This window comes from Coccinella septempunctata, chromosome 8 (assembly GCF_907165205.1).
Source record: "Coccinella septempunctata chromosome 8, icCocSept1.1, whole genome shotgun sequence".
Lineage (NCBI taxonomy): Eukaryota > Metazoa > Arthropoda > Insecta > Coleoptera > Coccinellidae > Coccinella > Coccinella septempunctata.
Window position 1 is genome coordinate 18,592,084 of NC_058196.1, and position 20,710 is coordinate 18,612,793.

Sequence of the window (20,710 nt, forward strand, 5' to 3'; positions counted from 1 at the left end):
TGAGAAATCAAATAGGGAACTTTGCTATGTATTATTTTTCTGACTATCAGACTATTACGTGTTTGATACGATGTTTGGGATATACCCCTATTATATCCAAATTATAATAATAATAATAATAATAATTAATTATTATTAATTAACATGCGGGACGTCGGTGGCAGGATGTTGAGGAAGCGGGCTCCTGCTGCAAAAGAAGCTACAGCTCCAAAGCAACAACAGCAACCAACGAGTCCAATTCAATTGCCGACTCGAACCGCTGAAGGTGCTGCGCAGGATATTCAGCCAGTGCTCACCCAAGCGGGGTTAGTTAGAAAGCGCATGAAGTGGACAACGTCCATGAATGAAACTATTGTGCGCATATATAACTCCATCACGGGACTAGGGCAGAACACAAACAACTATAGGAAAAGGCTCCATGAGGAATTCTGCAACGCCTACCCAAATATAAATGTCACTGAACAACGGGTGGCAGACCAGTACCGCGTAATTCTGAGAAATGAACTAATACCAATGGCCAGAATCGACGCAATTAAACAAGAACTTCAGCGTCCGCCAGTAACAGAGAGCGACACCAACACCTCTGATGAGATTCACATGCCTGGGCAACAACAGCCAGAAGAAATTGACGCTGAAAGTCCATCTTGCAACCCAAGTGAGGCAGAACACCAGGACGATAGGGAAGAGCTCCACCGACAAATTGACTCTGAGATGAGGAGATACTTTGCCGAATTGGAAGGAACAGATCCTCTTCATCGAATTGCACCTCCCCGACTCAATACATCCAAGAAACTGTCACTCATAATCGACATCTTGAATAAGGACGTTTTACCTGAGTACCTACAGAATGGAAGTTCATTGGAATATCTTCATCTAGTTTTTTACTGTGCAGCGCTAACGACGGCTAAAACCATAGGGGCAAAAATTCGCCGAACGAACAACGATGGTCCAAAATTACACAAATTATATGCGCCACCATGGCAGAAACGTCTTCAACACAAAACAGAGAGACTAAGAAGAGACATTGGACGACTGACGGAGTACGTGAACGGGAATCGCGGAAGGAAGGTTGTGAAAGCTGCCAAAGAAATCATGGATAGAAACAGAAACCACACAGAACGAGAGACGGAGAATGCTACGGCTCACCACTGCCTCGACACTCTGAAGCAAAAGCTAAGTCTGTATGCGGAACGCCTGAGAAGATATAAAAGCAATTATAGCCGGAAAAGAGACAACAATTCATTCGAAAAGTCGGAAGAAACTTTCTACCGGTCACTCACATCGTCTGATGGAGAAAATGGAAAGTTACCACCAAAAGAAGCCATTGAACAATTCTGGACCGAACAATTATCAACGAAACCTCAGTTCAATGGAGATACCGGATGGATTGAAGATGAAAAGTCTGAAGCTGTAAAATATGAGCCGATGCAACATGACATAATCACAATTGGAGAAGTAAAATCAGCTATCAGAGGACTACACAACTGGAAAACACCTGGGCCTGATGGATTACAGAACTTCTGGATCAAGAAACTTTGGATCATGCATGACAAATTGACCTCCGCAATAAATGATGTCATTGAAAATCCTGAAAGAATGCCAATATTCCTTACACATGGCACAACATACTTGTTACCTAAAGACCAAAGGAATACAGAAGACCCATCCAAGTACCGACCAATCACATGTCTTCCAACGATGTACAAATTAATCACATCGTGCATTTCAAATCGAATTCACAACCATTGCGAAAGGAATAACATCATCGCCATGCAACAAAAAGGATGCACCAAAGAGAGCAGAGGGTGCAAAGAACAGCTAATAATTGATTCAGTTATCTGCAATCAAGCGTTCTCCAAGCGAAGGAATCTTTACGCTGCGTACATAGACTACAAGAAAGCATTCGATTCCATACCTCACGAATGGCTCTTGACTATCTTGAACATTTACAAGGTGGATCCCAATATTGTTAAGTTCCTGAAAAACGCTATGTCAACCTGGCGTACTAGTCTTCAAATGAAAGCAGCAGATGGCTCCATTACGACAGGACCTATTCCAATAAGACGCGGAATTTTCCAAGGGGATTCGCTGAGCCCTCTGTGGTTCTGCATGGCTCTGAATCCCTTATCTCATAGATTGAACTCTACGGACTACGGATTTGCCATCAAAAGCGGCAGTAGAACTATGATGAAACTGAATCATCTCCTTTACATGGACGATTTGAAACTCTTCGCATCTACCAAAAAACAAATGCAACAGATGCTGAAAATGGTGGAAGGATTCTCGGAAGACATCAAAATGAAGTTTGGATTAGAAAAATGTCGACTGCTCAACATAACGAGAGGGAAAATAGAAGATGGTACGTTCGAACTCAGGGAAGGTGCAGAAATTGAAGCATTGAAGGAAGGAGACACATACAAGTATCTGGGCATAAAACAGGCAAGAAAAATCAATCAGAGCCAGATGAAGAAAGAACTAACGGAGGAGTTCACCCGAAGATTGAGAAGGATAATGAGAACTGGCCTTAACAGCAAGAATCTGATAAAAGCTATCAATACCTACGCTTGCTCGGCGCTGAGCTACTCATTCGGTATCATCTCTTGGACCACCACCGATTTAGCAGCCTTACAAAGAAAAATAAGGACGATGCTCACTAAACACAATAAACATCACCCCAAAAGCTCAATAGAACGGACCGAGCTGCCACGACATCTTGGGGGTAGAGGAATTGTTGATTTGTCCAACCGTATGACCCAGGAAATTGAAGGACTTCGAAAATATTTTCTGAGCAAGGCTGCTTCGTCAGAACTCTATCGAGAAGTTTGTGTTGCTGATACTTCTACACCGTTAAAGCTACAGCAGGACCACTTGGAAACCGTCGAACACTCTGCAGAAAGTAAAATGCAGAAACTGATTGGCAAACCTTTGCATGGGAGGCACCAGAACGAGGTCAACCATGATTACGTCGACATATCTGCGTCGAACTACTGGTTGACTTCCGGAAGGTTGTTTCCTGAGACAGAGGGCTTCATGCTTGCCATCCAGGATCAGGTGATTCCAACAAGGAATTACATGAAATATATCGCCAAGGATGCCTCAGTGGCGGATGATAGCTGTCGTTATGGCTGTGCGACACATGAAACTATCCAGCACATCACCGGGGGATGTCAGAAGTTCGCGGGCACGGAGTACAAAAATAGACATGATGCCGTTGCGAAGATTCTTCACCAAGAATTGGCACTAAAACACCAACTTCTAAGTTCGAAAAAGGTTTCTTATTACAATTACCATCCGGATGCTGTATTGGAAAATGAACATCACAAGCTCTATTGGGATCGCACGGTTCTCACAGACCGGAAAATAACCCACAATAGACCAGACCTCATATTGCTCAATAAGGATGAGGACACAGCACTTTTCATCGATGTGGCGATTCCAAATAATAACAATCTTCTAGATAGGCACACTGAAAAAATTTCAAAGTACAGAGATCTCGAGGATCAAACCAGGAGACAGTGGAAGCTGAAAGATGTCAAGACCATCCCTATTGTCATATCATCTACAGGCCTGATACCGAAGAAACTACTAGAGAACTTGAGGAAACTTCAGCTGGACGAAAATATCTATAGAGTGATGCAGAAGGCGGTACTGCTGGGAACGGCGAGAACTGTACGCAAGTACATGGGAAATTCAGAGGAACACCGTCTGCTCCGACAGGAAGTGCGGACGGAGCAGGAATCCAACCTACAGCAGGGAGCCGAGGAGCGACCCGAACCCGACCAACACCACGAGCCCGAAAACCTGGAAAGGGCTCCAACAGAGCTTAATCCTTTTGATATCTGAGATATCTGGGATAAGTGAATTTTCCTCTGGAGAGGAGTGTGAAAGCCGCAAGGCTAAAGTCATAATATCATATGCACCATATGCATTTCAAAGGTTATTACAAATAATAAATTAGAAATGAGGTCAAATCAGATAGATATCAGATATCAGATAGATGTAAGCTATTTAAAGTTCCTACAACCTATAAAAAATTCATCTAGTGAATAAGGTTCGATGCTAACTAGGAACTGGTATACTTTCTTCTTATAGGCATTGAGTTCTTTAATAGTTCTCAGACTCTCTGGAAGTGAGTTACCTATATAACTTCATACACATATATTTACTATTGTTCTGAGCTAAACTGAGGGAATGCTTAGGATACAAGTAGGGTCCCTTACGTCTAGTGTTGTTAACATTTAAAAATTCTGCAAAGAATTCAGGATATTTTCTGATAAATAATATACATCTATGTATGTATAACCCGACTACAGTCAACAAGTTATCCCTTCTGAACACTCCCCTACAAGTTTCACGGTATTTCATTTTGTTGATGACCCTAATGGCCAACTTCTGTATCCTGAGGACCTTAAACAACTGATTACTGTTGCCCCAAGTCACCATACCGTATGTAATCGCAGATTGAAAACTGGAAAAATACAAAATCATCAACAGACTCTTGTCAACAAATTGTCTAAGTACAGTGAAGGTGTAAATACTTTTTCTCAATTTCTGGCAGACCGTAGATGTGATCATGCCATTTCAAATTGGAGTCTAGCGGAATACCCAGAAACTTGACAGTGCTCAGGCATGGCACCATAACACCTTGCATTTCAACAGTTTCGGGAGGCACAATGCCAGAACGATCACTATGGAACACAGCACACTCTGTCTTATCAACTTTTAAGTGGAGCATATTATTAAAGCACCAACTCTTGACACCGACCAGAGTCGTCTCAGCTTTTCTAAATGTTTCCTCAATCTTTTTGTCCAGTGCAATAATGTTGGTATCATCAGCGTAAATAGTCATATCCACCACTACATCACGAAGTTGTGGATTTCCCTCAAGATCAGATGGTAGGTCATTGATGTAAACGAGAAAGAGCAGTTTGCCCAGTATGCTGCCCTGTATAACTCCTAGCTCGATCAGTTCCTCGCCTGACGTAAATACTTCTCGTTTGGTCGAGATCACAACTTTCTGCCTACGCCCTTCTAGATAGCTTCTGATGAGGTTCAATTGCTTGTCTCGAATCCCGCAGTGTTCAAGCTTCTGAAAGTTGTTTGTGGTTGAGAGAATCAATGGCCTTCGAAAGGTCCAAGAAGAGCCCTACAGGTACATATCCATTATCCACGGCCTCGACGAGTTTACTTGTTAGCTGGAAGATTGCAGTCTCTGTATTCCTATTCTTCCTGAAACCATGCTGGTGATTGGTGAAGATTCCAAATTTTCTGAAAAAGGACAGCAATCTGTTAGATAATATTTTCTCAAAGCGTTTCGCAAAAGTTGTTAGAATGCTGATGGGGCGATAGTTCTCCATTGCAGTAGAGGGTCCTTTCTTATAGCAGGGTCTGATAATTGCCAGCTTAAGGTCATCTGGGAAAATGCCTTCAATGAAAGCCTGATTCATTATGTAGGTGAGAGGCTCAGCTATTAGATGGATGGACTTCTTGACGATGTGAGCAGGTATATTATCATGACCACATGACGATGAATTTTTCATCTGTTTAACAGTACTGATAACTTCTTGGCTAGTTACATCAAACATGTAAAAGCTATTGTCTATCCTTTACGTTTTCAGTGAAAGTTTTTCTCTTGTTGGATTCGGAGCAGTGACTGCAAAATGGTGATTAAAGTTGTCGGCAATGGTCTGATAGTCTGAGGATGGTAAAACTGCTTCTCTGTTGGAACTTTTGCCTGTAAGTGTATTGAGCAGGTGCCAGGTGGTTTTTGACTTGTTACGGGAGGTTCGGATCTTATCCTCGTAGTAGGCCATCTTTGAGTCTTTGAGCATTCTATCATATTCTTGTTTAACTCTCTTGTATTCTCCAAGTAAAGCTTTATTTCTTCTAAATATTAGGAAGAGAATATCTAATCGCTTCTTCAGATCTTGTATTTCTGGTTTAGATTTGAGAAATTCCAGATGTGACTGCAGAAGAGGTCTTTTTTCACTTTTTCGAGAGGGAAATCATATTGGAATATTTTGTTGTAATTACATGTGAAGATGTCCCACATGCGATTCACATTAGCTCTCTCACAGTTTTTCAAATTGTCTCAGTTCGTTAGCTCCAGTTTCAACTACCGTTGAGGTACTGCAAGACGTAAAAAATTATGGAGGATTGTGACAAATGCTATTGACTCCATTATTCTAATAGGTGAATATGTATTTAATATCTTTATTATTTTTTACAGCTGATATTGAACGTTCAGTGAAATAGAGAGTTATCAAAAACGAAGTGCTGTGGATGTCGAACTGTAGGTCAATAAATAATTTCTTGTATTCTCATAGAGACACTATTACATTTGATACGCTATGAGTTCATTTAATCTAGCAAAAGAAAGTTATATTTGAGTCTATAATGAGCTGAATTTTCTTCACAAAAATGTGCTGCATTTTCTTCCTATTATCATAACGCATAACATAGGCACAATTTGTCTGAATTTTTTATTAATTATGCCGAAAGGTGAAGATAAGCATTTCCTTCTTTTGTAGTTTTCTACAAACAGCTACTTCATTTTGTTCTGTTTTGCAATGACATTTTTCATCTTCCGCATACAGAAACAGAACAGAAAATATTTTCATGAAAATGAGGTTTTTTCTTCTTATACGACACAGATGGAAAATCATATACCAAAATTCCTAACATATATAACAACGGAAGAACTATTTCCCGTGGAAGGAGCTGAGGAATTATTTCCACATTGATAGTATGTGAGAATGTTATAAGAGAAACTTCAGACCGTTGCTTCCAGCAAATCTATTGATAGGTACGTGCAAAATGGCCGAATTCAGGAGCCCTGTTGCTGATAAAACGAGTGGACGTGCTTAGGGTTTCCATACACCATTTCATATATATTTCCGCAGATCTTCTTCTATATAGACCATTTACGGCGTTTCTGGAGTTTATGATGAAGAAATTGAATTCCTAAGTTATATTCATGCTTTATCTGATTGTGGTGTACTTCAAAGGCTTTATATGCACTAGGTTTTGTGTTGAAAGGAAACGTAGAAATAGAATTATTTTGATCATATATCATTTATTCAGTTAAACAGAACAAATCTGAAATGTGTTTCCATATAAACGGAGAAAATCGGTTTTAAGGCACCAAGACTAAGTGCCGGCCTTTATCGTTCAGAAATATAAACTTCTCAGTATCCCTTGAGTTAATACCAAAATGATGAAAAGTTATGAATACGCCCAAAATAGTAACAAAACCTTATTTCTCAGCACTTTAAGTAGGACAACTTTATGCCCTAAAAAATAGAGAATTGATTTTTATGAATAGAATAACTCTAGAAACAAGTAGGAATGTTGTTTGGACAACCACTCTGTATAAACGTTTTCTATTCAAGAAAAATTTCATCTTTATTGATTTTTTGACATCACAATCTATTGTGAAATCTTTGTTTCCCGAAATAAAATCAAAGTAAGAAGTTAACAATTCTAAATCTTCTAACGCCTCATTTATAGTCAACCAGAACAGCCAATGTGCAACTGTTGAAAATTCAGCGATGCCCCCTCCGACCTTGCTCTCGTCTACGCTATTGACTATTTCCGGATCTCAAAAAATTCGGAAGATATGCTATTTTTATTAATTTCTACAAATTGCATGCAGCATGTGAAAATGTAACCGGTCTTATCTGCGCCAAGCAGCTCATCATAATATTCAAATATAATATTTATATATGCTGGATATACAGGGTGTTTAATGAGTCGTTGGCCACAGCCTAATGGTGAATGCAGGTCATCTAGACCTTTCAGAAAACTTACTTGTTTTGCATCCTAAGGCCATTAGTTTCGGAGATACGGGGTGATTCATGAACATTGGCCTAAATTTGCGATAGGAATAACTCTGAAATGTAAAATCCGATTTCGATCGAATTTTATGGGTTTGTTCACTTCAGAAAGCTTTTTCAAACAGTTCATGAAATTTGAATATTTTCAGGCCAGTACTTAGAATATCGTGATTTTTCTTTCAAGCTCCAAAATATATATTTTTCACATCCCTCACAGAAATTACCATGAAAATCTACATAGAGGAGAGTTGAACAAAACAGGATAGTTCGGTAGAACGGGATATCGGGCAATATTCGAAAACAAGCAAGGCTATTTGACGACTGGTAGTATAACTCGCTGTGGATAAGGTATCTTCAAATATAGCAGTTCATTATTCAACTGAATTGTGAATCTGTAACGTGTGACAAGCTGCACTAACTCGTGAAGTTAGTGTTATGGTATTTAGTTTTGCCGGTACTTAATGGGGAATTTTTCAATTTGAATAACGAAAATAAATAACGATGAGTATTTCATATGAAAATTTGAAAATTGACTATATTTCGTTATATTTCCAGATATAAAAAAAAGTTTTCTCGTAAAAATCCTGAATAATATTTTGGAAGTCGCGGTCGGGCAAAATGGGATACCATGCAGTCGGGTAAAACTGGAAACTATCCCGTTTTGCCCAACCAAGAGATCTATTGGTTTCAACAAAGATTTTGAATTTAATTGTTGAACAAGTCTAAAGAAGGATGGGATAATGTGCGAGAGAAACGAATCGGCAGTAATGAACAAGAATAAAGAGAAGGTAAAGAATATAATATTTAACAAAAAGGAAGAAACAAAAAATGTAGTAGTTAAGAAGATGAAGAGGAACCCGATGTAACTTGCATTTATTGTTCAAAAGTGAACTCTAAATTTAATCAAAGAGTGCTGACGGTTCAGTAATGTGCCAGAACTGTCGTCTTTGGTCTCACGAAGCTTGTGCCGGGGTTGAGCATGATGTTGATCCGTACTCGTGCGATTTTTGTCGTTGCTGAAGACTTGATTTGTTTTTTGTTATAAGTATGAGTTTCCTGAGGTGTTCTATTTTCAATTTCAATAGATATATTTGACTCTCATAATCATTTTCATTTTATTCAAACATTTCATACACCATCCCATTTTACCCGACTAGGAGGGCAAAACAGGATACTTTACCTTTTATCACCAATATTACTTTTTCTACATAATCATCAAACAATGAAGGAATGCTCGATATTCAATGTATAGAGAAGACACCAGAGAAGTTATTGTGCAGAAATAGCAGTTATCAATAGCTTGTTTAGGGAGTTATGTGTTATATAACGTTAGCTATCCGGTTTTATCCAACTCTCCCCTAATTTATTTTAAGGAATTCAATTTTCATCCTGCATGTCACAAGATAATCTATTTGTCCGGTTCCTAAACCGGACGAATTAATCTTTTGTGTAATTTTTTTGATTTACGGTACTGTTCCTATTCCTTTGGTGATAATATTTATTGTTTTTTGCCCAGATTTTGAATTATTTTAAATTCTGTTCAACTCTTTTTCATTTTAAACCTTCTGCACCTACTGAGTGTTCGTAAAAAAGTGATTAAAAAGTATACAAAATCGAGCTATGAATTCTTTGGAAATCACATATTGAATTTAGACACAAATAGTGTAAACCCTCTTGGAAAATGTAATCCGTAAGTGTATTTGCTTCATAATAATAATAATAATTTATTCATGACTACAATCATTTTTGTTTGCACTCGTCAATATAAAATCAAGGTATATAATTTACACATTAAAATAAGTCAAAACATACCGAAAACGCAAGAACAAAACTCCTCAATAGAGTAAACAGGCGTGGAAAGTAGTCTCTCCTTAACGACACGTTTGAATTTATCCTCCGTCAGTGATTTCAGGTGAGAAGGTAACTTATTGTACAAATCAATGGACAGAAAGTCGGGAGCCCTGCGCGACCTGTCCAGCCTCACAAATTTTTTCCTAACAAGGCCCTTGTTTCTAGTGTTATGGTCATGAATGTCTGACTGAAGAGTATATAAATGCCTATTACTATGGGCATAGGTCAAGGATTCGAGGATGAACAATGCTGGGAACGTTAGGACTCTCAATTCTACAAACTTGTCTCTACAACAATCCCTATACCCTAGGCCCGTAATGAACCGAATTGCTCTTCTCTGAATTCTGAAGATACTTTCTCTCAAAGAGCAATTACCCCACAAAATGACGCAGTATCTCAAGTGGGACTCGACCAAGGCAAAGTAAACCATCCGCAAAGCTTCAACAGACAAAGTCGATGACAGAGCTCGAAGGGCAAAGGCATTTTTGCTGACCGCCCGAGCGACGGCAGTGGCCTGAGCAGTCCATGTTAGCCTATCATCCAACAGAACACCCAGAAATCTAACGCACTCCAGCTTCCGCTCCGGCACAGATCTCAAACTGCAAACCAAACTCTGAGATTTGGACTCGTTTATGGACAATCTGTTCGCAGAAAACCATTCAAAAGCCCTCAACTCTGCCTCCCCCGATGCCCGAATCAGACTTGCCAACTCCGAAGACTTAACGAGGACAGTGGTATCATCAGCAAAGAGAGTGGTCAGCGCACCCTTTACATACTCTGGGAAGTCATTTATTATTATTTATTATATTTATTATTAAAAATAATATTGGTCCCAAAACTGAACCTTGCGGGACTCCAATGACCAAGGATCTTAAACCAGAGCACAACTCGCCCACAGAAACCATCTGCCAACGATCGGTCAAAAAAGAACGGATCAGTTGTATAGCACAGTCATCGAGCCCATAATTCTTAAGCTTACCCAGCAGTGTCTCGTGGGAGACACAGTCAAAGGCTCTCGAAAGGTCAAGAAACAATGACATTGAGTGCAAACCAAGCTCAAAGCACTCCAGAATTGACCCAACCAAATCTAGAACAGCAGCACCAGTATTGCGACCTCTCCTGAAACCAAATTGCCTTTCCGAAAATAAATTATTGCTCTCGAAATATTCCACAAGCTGATTGCAGATCAACCTCTCCAGAATCTTCGAAAAGACTGGCACCAGGGATATAGGTCGGTAGTTATCCATGTCATCCATGTCACCCTTCTTATGAACAGGAACGACCCTAGAAAACTTAAGGCTATCCGGAAAGACACCTTGAGTGAGACATTTGTTAATTAATTTCGTTAGAGGATACAAGATGGTATTTATATTTTTTTTTACTAATGCCACAGAGAGACCATAGTAATCTCTTGAACGGCTGTCCTTCATATTCATAATGACATCTCTTACCATATTATAGGAAACCTCCTTGAAAGTGAATGTTAGACCAGATGGACAGTCTATTCTAAAGGTATCAGCGGAATTATATCCAACATCTGGTATGTTTTTCAAAACCGAGTTTATGGCCTTTTCGAAATGAAAACTGAATTTTTCAGCGCCCAATGTACTTGGAATATCTTGTCTCTTACCTTTTCTTAAATTATTCACAATCTTCCAAACTGTTTTTGCCTTGTTGGCTGAATTTTTTACCAGATTATCATAATACAACTGCTTGGCTTTTTGGATTTCCTTTCTGTATATGAACCTCAGCTGTCTTCTGATCACCCTCAAATTCTCAGTCTGATACCGAGCCAGCATATCATTGATCAAATGCAGCCTAGTGCGCATTTGTCGTAACTCTTCTGTGAACCATGAACCACAAATTGTATCCTTTTTAACACGAATTTTTTTTTCTGGGAAGGATGACTTGAAGATGTCCATAAAACGTTGATGAAAAACGTTAAAAGCTTCATTACCGTCATTAATATTGTCCAAAAGACTAACCCAATCAACGGCTTCCAACCCATTATGCATCATATTAAAACCCATCTGAGTCAGCGGTCTCGCCCTTCTCTCAGAATAACCTGGTCGCCGATCGCACACACTCAGTGACACACGCTGCGCATTATGATCAGAGAACTCTGTCCCAACAACCCCAGCATCATATCCGGAGTCAAAATTTAAAAAAATGTTGTCAAGACAGTTCTTTCCTCTGGTGGGCTCAAATATTTTCTGTTGAAAACCAAATGAATTAAACAGGTCGCACAGGGTCCCCGCCTCCCCATCCATAACCTGATCAACATCAGAAACAATCTCAAATTTTACATTAAAATCGCCACAAAACACAACATTATCATTAACATTGATCTTATTTAAAATTGTCTCTAAGCAATCAACAAACAGATTAAAACTTCTAAAAGGTGATGAGTAAACGCAGACAATAGTCAAATTCAAATCTACCAATTTGAGGGCGGATACTTCACAATGAATTTCGAGCGATAAGCTATTGATCTCATTCAATGGTATAAAATCTATATTCCGTACCACAATCATCGATCCCCCACGAGCTGAACGAGTTCTGTTGAATGTTGAACCCACTGCCCATTCACCAAACAAGATTTTTGGAGTTTCCTCATCCGTGAGCCAATGCTCAGTAATGCAAAATATATTATAATTTCGTGGTTGATCACAAAGAAAAGCCTCGACCACATCTGCTTTACCCCGTAACCCCTGGACATTACAATGTAGCAGAGCAAACTCACACAAATTATGAGACTCATTTACTTGACACGTATTCAAATTTCTTTCAGCTTTTTCGATTGTGGCTTCCGAAAAAACCTTGACACAAGAGCACCCTCAGGCCAGATACTGCCATTTTTGGCCACGTCGAAATCTTTCTCATTAATAAAAACTTTGAATGAATTATATTTGTCGGGATTTCTAGAAACTAGCCGCTCACATTCTGCTTCAGGGAAAACTGACCGAACCATATCCGTAAATTGTTCATCTGTTGTGTCAACTGTTATCCTAGAAACAAAGAGAGATATTTTCTTTCCAAGTGCCTTGACCGGATTGTTCTTTCCAGCGCCAGTGACAATCCATTGTTTTCTCCTATTATGTTTATTGACCTGTTTATTTTGTAACATTTTGACATTTTCATTCGCACTAATCCTAGCTTCCGTCAAAGTATCAGAACTAATATGTTTTACTGACTTGCTTGAATTTTCGGTGTTGCCACCTTGCTCGTCTTGGGGTCTAACAACCGGTTTATTTCTATGTTTCACCTGTTTCCAATCACTTATCAACGCCGTCTCAACTACACAGGCATCAGCGGATTTATTGCAACTAACATTGTCAACTACATGACATTTGACAATTCCCTCAGAAACTTCCAATGGCTTATCAATGTTTTCGTCGATATTTCCATTTTTCGGTCCTATTCTTGTTAGGGTGTGGTTACCATCATTTTTCTTCTGACAATTCGCAATTGGCCGCCGGTCACTTTCAGCAACCATCAATTTGATTATTTCATTTTTGTCGTCAATGATTGTACACTTATCCGCTATAATAGTGTCTTTTTCTTTCAGCAACAACTCTAAATAACCAACTTTTTGATTTAGAAAATCAATATTGTCAGGTTTCTGTATTTCAACTTCGTCATTGTTGATTTTAGGGTATGTATCGAACCCTTTGTCAAGACTTTCTTCTTGCATAATAGATTTTTCATATATGGATTCGTTCAAAGTAGACAATCTCACCTTGAGATTCTGTACTTCATCATCCTTCTCCTGGAGTTTCCTTGTTATGTTATCACATCATATCACGGCACCCTCTGAGTTCACGTAAATTCCTATTATCTTTATTATACAGCTAGGATGATATCTCGAAGAACATTTTCCACATTTGAGCGACAATTTTACTTCCTTCGAACATTTCCTACATGATAATTCAAAGTCAACTTCACCTCGCGGCGCCATTTTGAATTGAATTACACACATAAGTATCAAAATTTATTTTTCCGAAAAAACCTCCACCTATTTATTCCCTTTCATAAAACAACAATGAAAATGAGATGTTCGAAATGGAGTTGTTCCATCTCGACACATTTACTAGCTCCAAAAATCATATTATTCATTGTCCTTATCATATCGGGATTTTGTTCAACTTCTGCGAAGGCTTCTCCTATCCTCTATCTCAAATGCTACAGTGAAGTTATTTCAGTTGAATATACTTTCTCTTCCAAAAAACCCCACAGAAAATAATCGTTAGATCAGAAGGCCTTGGGGACCATGCCATAGGTTCCCTATTTCCTATCCATAAATTTTAATACTTATGTTTGTTATAAAGCAAATAAAATTACGGATTACATTTTCCAAGACGTTTTTCATCATTTGTATCTAAATTAAATACTTATTTACGAACACTGCTGAGGGTTTGGAATGAAGAATTGAACAGAATTTGAAATAATTCAGAATAGCGGCAAAGGACAATAAAAATTATCACCGGAGGAATAAAAACAGGACTACATTTCGAAACAATGATATAAAATATGAATTCGTCCGGTTCCTATTCCCTTGTGACAAGTGTGCCATGCAAAATGAAAATTGAATTTCTCAGAATAAAAGTACTATCCTGAAAATATTGACATTTCATGAGCCGTTTGAAAGAGCATTCTGAAGTGAACAAACCCATGAAATTCTATCGAAATGAGATCTTGCAGTCCACAATTATGGCTATCGCAGATTAGGCCAATACTATGAATCACCCCGTATCTCCGAAACTGATAGCCTTAGGATACAAAACAAGCAAGTTTTCTGAAAGGCCTGGATGACCTGCATTCACCATTACGCTATGGCCAACGACTCATGAAACACCCTGTATACTGGCCAAAATCTCGTGGGACACCCTGCATATTGGAAAAGTTCGTCCCAAAAGTTCATCCTTTTCATTGGATATACTGAATTCTTCTTCAGTATTTTGTGTTCCTAATGAGATTTTGTTCAATGCTCATTTGATGTAACCATCCGGATGCCTTCTCCTACACTTCTCTGAAATATTTGATGAATACATATGGTATGGATGAGTAGGTACATTGTTTTCTCGCAACCACATATTTAGCTGCCCAGTAATTCAATCATAACATATTTCAGATCCTTTTCTCCCTTTTCCCCATTCGAATTTTCAAACGGGTAACAAACTGGAGATATTCCCATTCCTATACCTACACATTCGTACCAGAACGAGATTACTCAATTTTTAGTAACAAAACATTGTACGGGATATGAGTAGGTACCGAATATTTATGAATAATTAGGTAATTCAGCATCACTACGAAAAATTGCTTTGAGATTTCAGACATAAAAAGGACAATAATACATATTTAACCCTCAAATCCGGACACACATTATTAAAAAATTAATATAGAATCAACAACGTTCGGTACACCGACGATACAATACAATACTTTACAACATTCTGGATTGCTGATAGCTTGAAGCTGTTACGACTAACAACTGGTTGGTATTGTGGAGAAGATAGATCAATCGATCAATGAACATAATGTATTTTGGGAAATCTGGATCCAAGGATGATGGACATAATCATAAACGTGAGGAAGACCACGCCAATGCATGGCAATAACAAGAAATCCTGGTGCCTTCGAGGGTGTAGGGTATGTCGATACACTAATTGAAAAGGTAGAAAAATTCAAATACCTGGAGACGTGGTTTGTGAAATGTTACGTGTGGGCGGAATTGGTACAAGGGTGGACCTTGAAAATGAATGAAGTAAACAAACTCTAACCCCCGGTTTCATAAAGCTTGATCGGGGAAACAACACTTGATCGACGATTAGACGTCAATTCGTTTTCAATCGATAATTCAATTGTGATCATTCAGAATATCATTTTCGCATCGAATCATGATGTTTATATGTCCATTCAGTTATTCTCAATTGCTACTTCCTCAATATATGCAAAAATGAAAAGGTTTCAGTGTTTTTGTTTCAGAAATCGAGTGACTGTCAAATCGTTGATCGGACAATCGAAGTTTTATGAAACCCGCTGTAAGTGTTAGAGATCTGAACGCACTACAGTATACTGAAAATCCCCTGGACTGCTAGAATGACAAACGACGAGCTACGATGTACAAGGAGCGTGAACAGTTTACTACAATTACACGAAGAAAAACTGCACATAGACATCATACAAATATCTCGTCGCCTTGAACGTGAATAGGTCTGATCCACTCAATATAAATTTCGAGTAAAAGGCATTCGAACTTTTTTCGCTCTAGAAAATAATTTACGCCTAGCTCACGACTGGTTGCGTAATATGGAATTCAAGTGTCAGCTTGTGGGTCATTAATGTTAACTTCTATTGAATATTTCAAATCAGCCCTGTAGAAAACAGTAGTGAAACGATCCAAGCCGCTAGGTTGTAATCACTAAAAAAAAATTGTTGCTTAGATCTTTCAGCAATTTTGCTAGAATAAGCTACAAATCGATTGAATGTCTTCACTACTCTAAAATATGAGCTTTTGTGAAGTTGTTTACAGTTCTAACTAAAAATTGTGGATTAGACCCTTTCACATCCAAGGCGACGATCTACATCTAAGTAATAACTGAGGGTGAATTTAATCAAAATGACATTAGTCAAAATCAAATTGTCAACATCAATTTCAAATTGGCATTAATCAGAAGCAAATTGGCGATAATCAAGTTCAAACTGGCATTTATCAATGTCAAATTGACAATAAATATATTCCCAGCTCTTCTTCTCTGTCTTTTTCGTTCTGAAACACAATAAGAGTTTGAGGACGTCTCTTTTTATGATAAATCATTGAAAGAACGCACGATTGTGATTATATTTCTTCTCTGTTTTATGAATGAACGTAATGGTAAAATCCAGAATTTGCAGAGATTAGAGAATATCGTTCATAACAATTGTTGTTAGTTGTGCAAGATTTATCGCTCATATCCAAAGATTTATTTACGTTATTTACTGTGTATTTGCTTCTGATTAATGCCAGTTTGAAATTGATGTTGCCAATTTGATTTTGACTAATTTCATTTTGATTTTGATTAGCGCCAATTTGAACTTGAAAAGGTATACCTAGTAATTTTTGTCAGTTCGACAAGAAAGGTCGTTGCCGGATTGTGAAAGTGCCGTAAAATGATTGTTTGTGAATGAAATCGGAATTTTCGTAACTGAATACAGACGAAATACAATATTTTAAATAAAAAAAAATTATGTTTTCCAATAATTGGTTCATAAGAATTTCAATGATATATATTTTGAAAATTCCGGAAGACGGCCAATTTTGCGGTACAATATTTTCTATGGATTACTTGATTGTCCAACAAGTCTCGCAATCTGTCTACAGACGAGAACCTTTCTGCGGAATTCACAAAACGTCCCTCACGATGAAAAGATTTTTCTGAACCGTATTCCTTGAAATATGATGAATCATAAAGATAACAAAAACCCAATTTTGGGTTATTCTACAGGGAAATGTTTCCGAGAAAAACCTTCATGTTCGATGGAAACATACCTTTGTTATTAGTTCCAGGTCCAGAAAGCACAGATCCCCTGGGAGGTGGAGAGGGGTCAAATGTAAGAATGCTTGTGTTGTCGTTATTGAAGTGCACTTAGGATGAAATGTTTCGTAGATATCGACCAGCTCAGACGTACTGGGATATACTTCAAACGTATAGTAGCGTTTATTTGGATGTCTGAACTTGAAACAGATTATACGATTTTATCAAAATGAGTTAAATCACGACACGTGTTTCGCTATCACAATAGCATCTTCAGTTGGGTGAAGGTAAACTGAAATATTTGGTACTGAAACCAAATACTCTCCTGGACAAAAAAATCGGACGAACAAAATGTTCACCGAATTGATTTTGAGATAACTTTCAAAGGTGTGCATCGATTTTGATCATTTTCTTGTCAATTTGTATCCTATCTCATCTCTAGTTTATCTCCTGATGTCCAGGCTGCAGGAATTTTAATTGAATTTGATGGTATACAGGGTAGAACTGTTTCAATTTCCTCTAAATTTCTGAACATCTTGTGGAAGTAATTAGGAACGTAATGATGGGTCTTCAAATAAGTTTTTGAAGCCTGATCTTATCTTAACATTTTCTTGGTTGATTCATGTCAATAGCTATCTTCTGAGAGGAAATACGAATTGTCAATAAGCAATTGACTAATGCCAAATTGAAATTGATTATTATTAATTTGCTTCTGAAATATCAGTTTGAAATTGATTTTACCAATTTTTTTGTCATTTTGATTCTGATTAGCGCCAATTTGAACTTGAAAAGGTATAGTTGAAGACAAATATTCAAAATTAATTCTGTAATGAGGAGGTATTGATGTAAATCCAGGCGATGGGTAAATCTGGCGATAACTTACATGTATTGATTTTAAAACTTCCGAAAACATTCAGTTTTTGAGTTCTAGTTTCTATATGTGAAATTTCGAAGACTTCGTTGAAGTTGTGCTTTGCATTCAACAGAAGATGCTCAGAAAACGTTTAATTTTCAGTTTTTTTGATGAAAATGAAGTTTTTTACCAGTTTGACCTATATAAAAAGTAAAAAGATGAACAATCACTACAAGTTAGTTTATAAACTCCTTATCTATCCCCCTTATTCGTTGGATTTTCATGATTCTTTATGTATTTACCTAAAGTATTTTGTATGTTTGCTGAGCATCTGTTGAATACAAAGAATAATGTCAACGAAGACTTGGAAATTTTACATATACAGGGAGTTTCAGGAGTCGCTGGTCATAGCCAAATGATGAATGCAGGTCATCCAGACCTTTCGGATAAGTTGTTTGTTCTGTATCCTAAGATCATAAGTGTCAGAGATACAGGATGATTCATAAAAATTGGCCATAACTCTGGAATGCAAGGTCCGATCAAATTTTATGGGTTTGTTTACTACGGGAAGCGCCTTCAAACGGCTCATGAAATATCAATTTTTTCAGTGCAATACTAATATCGTGATTTTTCTTTCAAGCTCCAAAATCTATATTTTTTATATCCCTTTCAGAAGCTTAGTTATTGCCATAAAAAACTGCATAATTCATTTGAAGATTCAATTTTCACTTTGCAACTTGAACTTGTCACAAGAGAATAGGAATCGGACAAATTCATGTTTAATGTAATTTTCCGAAATGTGGTTAATCATCTCGAGCATTAACGCTGTTCTCAATGAACTAACTTGAAAAAGATCATTCAATTTTCACAAAATGAGTTTTTAAGCCACGACACGTGTTTCGCTATGACAATAGCATCTTCAAGTGGGTGAAGGTAAACTGAAGTACTTAATGAGAATTAATTCAGATGCACACCACCTGCTGATATGAATATGAACAAGTGTTATTAACTGAATTGAACTAGCCTATTTGCCATCGTCAGAGCCACTAAATGGAGAACGTTCCACCGAAGAAAAGCAGATGCCTGCCATGGCTTCGGTCCCATTTAACCTCGTCAGAGCAACACAGCTTCTTCTTCGATGGGAAAATGTTTGGAATTGATGCACACTTATTCAATACTGGCAGACGGTACAGAGTACTATCGAGTAGTACAGAGTGCCACCCAGTATGAAACGAGATCCGATTCAATCCCCTCTAGATTCGGTGGAACGTTCTCCATTTAATGGCCCTGACGATGGCAAATAGGCTAGTTCAATTCAGTTAATAACACTTGTTCATATTCATATAAGCAGGTGGTGTGCATCTGAATTAATTCTCATTAAGTACTTCAGTTTACCTTCACCCACCTGAAGATGCTATTGTCATAGCGAAACACGTGTCGTGGCTTAAAAACTCATTTTGTGAAAATTGTATGATCTGTTTCAAGTTAGTTCATTGAGAACAGCGTTAATGCTCGCGATCATTAACCGCTAAATTAATATACTAGTTGTTTACAATACTTTTCCGTCGACTATATTTTGAATTCAAATAGGAAATTCTTGACTGCAAAAAAATGTTCGTATCAGAATGTTTATATTTATGCTGCAGATTGAACAATATGAGAAGTTCATTGGAAGAATATTCGATATGTGACATTTTGAATAATTCACATTGATTTCATTCCTTGGGATATTTGAGGAATGTGTGGAGTTGGTGGAAGCTGAAGTTGTAGTATTGATTACTCTATAACGATCATCATCTGAAAATCAATGTAACCTACAAATAGAATAGGAAAAGACCGATGGATTTAATTCATTCGTAACTGTGCTATACAAAAGCGCAAAGTAGAATAGTATTCTGAAAATACATACATAGATTCAGATAAATATCTACGTTAATATGATTTAATCCATATTTGATTCATTTGCTGGGAAAATTTGTTGATAAACATTCAGAAGCTGACTCGTCAACGAATATTGCAATAGATATTTCAATATCGAGCTTATTATAACTATGATAAATTTTCATGTTTACCTTAACATCATTGATATTTCTCTTGTTCCGTACTGAATTCGGCTTCATAGTTGAGTGTTCCACCTGAAAATAAGTATTGCATTAAAACTATGACTATTCAATAGCATTTATAATAGGTGTAAAAAAATTTGAAAATTTTGAAGAAAGGTGAAGAATATATTTATAGAGTTCAGTTAATTGATCACTGAAACTTACGATTTTGAGGCTTAATAGTCATATGGTAAGACATCGATTAAAATACAGAAGTCACAAAGTGAAAAATAAAGAGCAATAATATGAAGTAAAACAATATAAAATGGCGGACAAAAACACAAACAAAACAAAACTGACGTTCGTGCTGATGGATTCCTGTTTTTTCAATCAAAGCTGACTCAGGTTGAATTTCTTACAGTGGATTTCTCGAGGAGCATCAATATAAATTTTATGTGTCTTTCACATGTTTTGTTAACATAGCATTCAGTGATTGCCAACGTTATCAGACAGATTGAAAAATCCAAAGTGACTTTCAGCTCATCTTGAGTCAATTTATAATGAAGAATAAGAGCCGTATCGACAACCTAGACAAACTGGCGTCTACAAATT

At 37.5% G+C, this 20,710-nt stretch overlaps 1 protein-coding gene across 1 annotated transcript in view; it reads right to left on the reverse strand.

The window, feature by feature from the left end:
• The window catches only part of LOC123319276 (protein artichoke), a 99,238-nt gene extending 79,045 nt beyond the window's left edge, over nucleotides 1-20,193 (reverse strand). The window contains exon 1 of the mRNA XM_044906148.1: nucleotides 20,129-20,193. The gene's annotated coding sequence lies outside the window, so the exon portion shown is untranslated. The remainder of the gene's footprint in view (nucleotides 1-20,128) is intronic.
• Nucleotides 20,194-20,710: the final 517 nt, after the last annotated feature.